This window comes from Lissotriton vulgaris, chromosome 11, assembly GCF_964263255.1.
Source record: "Lissotriton vulgaris chromosome 11, aLisVul1.2, whole genome shotgun sequence".
NCBI lineage: Eukaryota > Metazoa > Chordata > Amphibia > Caudata > Salamandridae > Lissotriton > Lissotriton vulgaris.
In genome coordinates, this window is record NC_141699.1 from 120,764,071 (window position 1) to 120,770,882 (window position 6,812).

Consider the following 6,812-nt stretch of genomic DNA (forward strand, 5'->3'; position numbering starts at 1 on the left):
TAGGGCAAGGAAGGAAATAGGACCCCTTATTCATGTTTGAAATATAAAATACCGCAATAATCGGGGTTCAGTGGGTCCCGCAGGTCTGTGGGCGCCAGTGCCACTGCACCTGCTGCAACAATGGAAGCTACGCCCCTGTCATACAGCTGGGTAACATCAATTACTCAGTGACAAAAAGAGCATTAAAAATACACTTTACATAATGTTAAATGACAAAAACAACAGCTTTGTCAGTTCTTGTTCTGTTTCAAGCACTCCATACAATCTGTATGAACCCTCTCCGCATTTTCCTACTGATAACAAACGCCTTTGCTCCCAGAAATAAACTTTCTAGGTGGTTTGTGTACATTTGAATGGGAGATGAGACCTCGAAAGAGCCCAGCTCTGCAACGGACTGCGATTCAACTCAGAGAGCGGAAACAAAGCCCGTACTCTGGCCATCAACTACCCGCGCGAATCCGGGGATAGAAGGTAAGAACAAAGAGGAAGAAATACAAGAATTATGAAAACTGATCAAGGAGAAAAAATCCCTAAGTTACTGCCGTATTTAAAAAGCTGAGAAAACAAAAAGAACGTAAAGAGTAAACTGAAGCCAAATAAAGTCACAGTTTTCTCCTTGTCACAGATAACAAGTATGCAAGTAAATCGCATTGAAAAATAAACTATCTTATGTTTTTATTACATATTCTCCAGTCTCCGAAGAGACTGTCCAAAATTGTCATTTCAACTATATTTCAAGTCTCCATAACGAGGTATTGGGTAAAGTTTACAATAAGCAATAATCGCGCCTCGGTTAAACCTCATCGGCTACGATACATCCACTGCGCAAAGCTAACCAATTATAGTGTGAATTTCATGCCCACTCGCCCTAGTACCTCATGTTACAAAGAACATGAACCCTTTTCAAAAGATTTTATCTATTTCTGCATAACTACACCTCCACTGCTTCTGACAGGCAATGTAAGACATATGTTGGCGTTGTTTTACTAATTTCCATCAGCTCTCTGCCCCAAACCGTCGCTAGCCACACGCAGAGAATTCTGGGAAATTGTATGCTAAATAGCTCTTCAGGTAAGCAGCACCCTCCCTAGGTATGGATTTGATGCTCAGACAGATATCCCTTCACACAAAGATGAGATCTAGGCTGCTAGCCATGGGTTGTGGAAAATATAAGAAGCACAAATTCATAATAGCATCCTCATAGGGCCCACTGTCTTCAAATGTTTACTAGAGGAGGAACAGCAATAATTTAAAGGAAAATAAATCATAGCTACATTTTTCCATTTTCCATACTGCAAGTCTGCCATTTCATTGCACTACATAGTTGCATTTGCTGCATTTCATTTTTAGCTTTAGGGGGTACAATATACTGGTTTCCTGGTTTTCAAAACATTCTAGGGGAAGATTCACAAGGATCTGACGCATCTGCATAGATGCATATTTTTCCTTGCGTCAGTGCTGAATGTCCTTGTGCCACTATGGAAGTGCTGTATTTACAATACAGTGCTCCATGGTGCAAGGATTAACAGATGCATCAGAAATTCTGACACATGTGTTGGCACAAAAGTGACGCATTGCTGAAGTTGATCATGAAAGTGAAGCAAAAAGCCATGAGTCATTCCAAACGCTTGGTCTGTGCAGGCGTAGGGATTTTGCCGCAGTGAAGGCGTAAAGTGACGCAGTGAAATCTTGTAGATTTCAGTGCGTGAGTTCTACAAGGCTTTTTTTCGTGGAAACGCCCACCCTGCATACATTATGCCTGACGCAGGTATAATGTGATGCAGGGCTTTATAATGTGACGCATCTCCCTAGATGCGTCACATTGTAAAAGGGCCGCAACATTTACGCCGCAGCTGCGCCACAATACAGATTTTTATATGTGCCCTGTAAATGGCTGTGTGTACGTTGTGTGTCTCCGTCGGCATGCAGCATACAAATTTTCCCGGATCATGTAGCCCAGTTGGGCTGATGCAGCCACGCAAGAGCTCTTTGCGTGACCTCATTGTCACCGATTCAAATCAGGGAGGATCCACGCAGCCTTTCATGGCTCTCAGGTGAAAAAATGGGCCCTAGGGCAAGGAAGGAAATAGGACCCCTTATTCATGTTTGAAATATAAAATACCGCAATAATCGGGGTTCAGTGGGTCCCGCAGGTCTGTGGGCGCCAGTGCCACTGCACCTGCTACAACAATGGAAGCTACGCCCCTGTCATACAGCTGGGTAACATCAATTACTCAGTGACAAAAAGAGCATTAAAAATACACTTTACATAATGTTAAATGACAAAAACAACAGCTTTGTCAGTTCTTGTTCTGTTTCAAGCACTCCATACAATCTGTATGAACCCTCTCCGCATTTTCCTACTGATAACAAACGCCTTTGCTCCCAGAAATAAACTTTCTAGGTGGTTTGTGTACATTTGAATGGGAGATGAGACCTCGAAAGAGCCCAGCTCTGCAACGGACTGCGAGTCAACTCAGAGAGCGGAAACAAAGCCCGTACTCTGGCCATCAACTACCCGAGCGAATCCGGGGATCGAAGGTGAGAACAAAGAGGAAGAAATACAAGAATTATGAAAACTGATCAAGGAGAAAAAATCCCTAAGTTACTGCCGTATTTAAAAAGCTGAGAAAACAAAAAGAACGTAAAGAGTAAACTGAAGCCAAATAAAGTCACAGTTTTCTCCTTGTCACAGATAACAATTATGCAAGTAAATCGCATTGAAAAATAAACTATCTTATTTTTTTATTACATATTCTCCAGTCTCCAAAGAGACTGTCAAAAACTGTCATTTCAACTATATTTCAATTCTCCATGACAAGGTATTGGGTAAAGTTTTCAATAAGCAATAATCGCGCCTCGGTTAAACCTCATTGGCTACGATACTGCCACTGCGCAAAGCTAACCAAGTATAGTGTGAATTTCATGCCCACTCGCCCTAGTACCTCATGTTACAAAGAACATGAACCCTTTTCAAAAGATTTTATCTGTTTATGCATAACTACACCTCCACTGCTTCTGACAGGCAATGTAAGACATATGTTGGCGTTGTTTTACTAATTTCCATCAGCTCTCTGCCCCAAACCGTCGCTAGCCACACGCAGAGAATTCTGGGAAAGTGTATGCTAAATAGCTCTTCAGGTAAGCAGCACCCTCCATAGTTATGGATTTGATGCTCAGACAGATATCCCTTCACACAAAGATGAGATCTAGGCTGCTAGCCATGGGTTGTGGAAAATATAAGAAGCACAAATTCATAATAGCATCCTCATAGGGCCCACTGTCTTCAAATGAATACTAGAGGAGGAACAGCAATAATTTAAAGGAAAATGAATCATAGCTACATTTTTCGATTTTCTATACTGCAAGTCTGCCATTTCATTGCACTATATAGTTGCATTTGCTGCATTTCATTTTTAGCTTTAGGGGGTACAATATACTGGTTCCCTGGTTTTCAAAACATTCTAGGGGAAGATTCACAAGGATCTGACGCATCTGCATAGATGCATACTTTTCCTTGCGTCAGTGCTGAATGTCCTTGTGCCACTATGGATGTGCTGTATTTACAATACAGTGCTCCATGGTGCAAGGATTAACAGATGCATCAAAAATTCTGACACATGTGTTGGCACAAAAGTGACGCATTGCTGAAGTTGATCATGAAAGTGAAGCAAAAAGCCATGAGTCATTCCAAACGCTTGGTCTGTGCAGGCGTAGGGATTTTGCCGCAGTGAAGGCGTAAAGTGACGCAGTGAAATCTTGTAGATTTCAGTGCGTGAGTTCTACAAGGCTTTTTTTCGTGGAAACGCCCACCCTGCATACATTATGCCTGACGCAGGTATAATGTGATGCAGGGCTTTATAATGTGACGCATCTCCCTAGATGCGTCACATTGTAAAAGGGCCGCAACATTTACGCCGCAGCTGCGCCACAATACAGATTTTTATATGTGCCCTGTAAATGGCTGTGTGTACGTTGTGTGTCTCCGTCGACATGCAGCATACAAATTTTCCCGGATCATGTAGCCCAGTTGGGCAGATGCAGCCACGCAAGAGCTCTTTGCGTGACCTCATTGTCACCGATTCAAATCAGGGAGGATCCACGCAGCCTTTCATGGCTCTCAGGTGAAAAAATGGGCCCTAGGGCAAGGAAGGAAATAGGACCCCTTATTCATGTTTGAAATATAAAATACCGCAATAATCGGGGTTCAGTGGGTCCGGCAGGTCTGTGGGCGCCAGTGCCACTGCACCTGCTGCAACAATGGAAGCTACGCCCCTGTCATACAGCTGGGTAACATCAATTACTCAGTGACACAAAGAGCATTAAAAAATACACTTTACATAATGTTAAATGACAAAAACAACAGCTTTGTCAGTTCTTGTTCTGTTTCAAGCACTCCATACAATCTGTATGAACCCTCTCCGCATTTTCCTACTGATAACAAACGCCTTTGCTCCCAGAAATAAACTTTCTAGGTGGTTTGTGTACATTTGAATGGGAGATGAGACCTCGAAAGAGCCCAGCCCTGCAACGGACTGCGAGTCAACTCAGAGAGCGGAAACAAAGCCCGTACTCTGGCCATCAACTACCCGAGCGAATCCGGGGATCGAAGGTGAGAATAAAGAGGAAGAAATACAAGAATTATGAAAACTGATCAAGGAGAAAAAATCCATAAGTTACTGCCGTATTTAAAAAGCCGAGAAAACAAAAAGAACGTAAAGAGTAAACTGAAGCCAAATAAAGTCACAGTTTTCTCCTTGTCACAGATAACAATTATGCAAGTAAATCGCATTGAAAAATAAACTATCTTATTTTTTTATTACATATTCTCCAGTCTCTGAAGAGACTGTCAAAAATTGTCATTTCAACTATATTTCAAGTCTCCATGACGGGGTATTGGGTAAAGTTTTCAATAAGCAATAATCGCGCCTCGGTTAAACCTCATTGGCTACGATACTGTCACTGCGCAAAGCTAACCAATTATAGTGTGAATTTCATGCCCACTCGCCCTAGTACCTCATGTTACAAAGAACATGAACCCTTTTCAAAAGATTTAATCTATTTATGCATAACTACACCTCCACTGCTTCTGACAGGCAATGTAAGACATATGTTGGCGTTGTTTTACTAATTTCCATCAGCTCTCTGCCCCAAACCGTCGCTAGCCACACGCAGAGAATTCTGGGAAATTGTATGCTAAATAGCTCTTCAGGTAAGCGGCACCCTCCCTAGGTATGGATTTGATGCTCAGACAGATATCCCTTCACACAAAGATGAGATCTAAGCTGCTAGCCATGGGTTGTGGAAAATATAAGAAGTACAAATTCATAATAGCATCCTCATAGGGCCCACTGTCTTCAAATGTTTACTAGAGGAGGAACAGCAATAATTTAAAGGAAAATAAATCATAGCTACATTTTTCCATTTTCCATACTGGAAGTCTGCCATTTCATTGCACAACATAGTTGCATTTGCTGCATTTCATTTTTAGCTTTAGGGGGTACAATATACTGGTTTCCTGGTTTTCAAAACATTCTAGGGGAAGATTCACAAGGATCTGACACATCTGCATAGATGCATACTTTTCCTTGCGTCAGTGCTGAATGTCCTTGTGCCACTATGGATGTGCTGTATTTACAATACAGTGCTCCATGGTGCAAGGATTAACAGATGCATCAGAAATTCTGACACATGTGTTGGCACAAAAGTGACGCATTGCTGAAGTTGATCATGAAAGTGAAGCAAAAAGCCATGAGTCATTCCAAACGCTTGGTCTGTGCAGGCGTAGGGATTTTGCCGCAGTGAAGGCGTAAAGTGACGCAGTGAAATCTTGTAGATTTCAGTGCGGGAGTTCTACAAGGCTTTTTTCGTGGAAACGCCCACCCTGCATACATTATGCCTGACGCAGGTATAATGTGATGCAGGGCTTTATAATGTGACGCATCTCCCTAGATGCGTCACATTGTAAAAGGGCCGTAACATTTACGCCGCAGCTGCGCCACAATACAGATTTTTATATGTGCCCTGTAAATGGCTGTGTGTACGTTGTGTGTCTCAGTCGGCATGCAGCATACAAATTTTCCCGGATCATGTAGCCCAGTTGGGCTGATGCAGCCACGCAAGAGCTCTTTGCGTGACCTCATTGTCACCGATTCAAATCAGGGAGGATCCACGCAGCCTTTCATGGCTCTCAGGTGAAAAAATGGGCCCTAGGGCAAGCAAGGAAATAGGACCCCTTATTCATGTTTGAAATATAAAATACCGCAATAATCGGGGTTCAGTGGGTCCCGCAGGTCTGTGGGCGCCAGTGCCACTGCACCTGCTGCAACAATGGAAGCTACGCCCCTGTCATACAGCTGGGTAACATCAATTACTCAGTGACACAAAGAGCATTAAAAAATACACTTTACATAATGTTAAATGACAAAAACAACAGCTTTGTCAGTTCTTGTTCTGTTTCAAGTACTCCATACAATCTGTATGAACCCTCTCCGCATTTTCCTACTGATAACAAACGCCTTTGCTCCCAGAAATAAACTTTCTAGGTGGTTTGTGTACATTTGAATGGGAGATGAGACCTCGAAAGAGCCCAGCCCTGCAACGGACTGCTAGTCAACTCAGAGAGCGGAAGCAAAGCCCGTGCTCTGGCCATCAACTACCCGAGCAAATCCGGGGATCGAAGGTGAGAACAAAGAGGAAGAAATACAAGAATTATGAAAACTGATCAAGGAGAAAAAATCCCTAAGTTACTGCCGTATTTAAAAAGCTGAGAAAACAAAAAGAACGTAAAGAGTAAACTGAAGCCAAATAAA

At 42.6% G+C, this 6,812-nt stretch overlaps 3 non-coding genes across 3 annotated transcripts; all 3 read right to left on the bottom strand.

Moving 5' to 3' along the window:
* Positions 1–693: 693 nt before the first annotated feature.
* Positions 694–833, bottom strand: LOC147679258 (U4 spliceosomal RNA). The gene has a single exon (XR_015301874.1). It is a non-coding gene; the product is annotated as a U4 spliceosomal RNA (small nuclear RNA).
* Positions 834–2,763: 1,930 nt separating this feature from the next.
* LOC147679259 (U4 spliceosomal RNA) lies at positions 2,764–2,903 on the bottom strand. Its single transcript, XR_015301853.1, has one exon. It is a non-coding gene; the product is annotated as a U4 spliceosomal RNA (small nuclear RNA).
* A 1,931-nt stretch (positions 2,904–4,834) lies between these two features.
* On the bottom strand, positions 4,835–4,974 carry LOC147679260 (U4 spliceosomal RNA). Its single transcript, XR_015301732.1, has one exon. It is a non-coding gene; the product is annotated as a U4 spliceosomal RNA (small nuclear RNA).
* Positions 4,975–6,812: the final 1,838 nt, after the last annotated feature.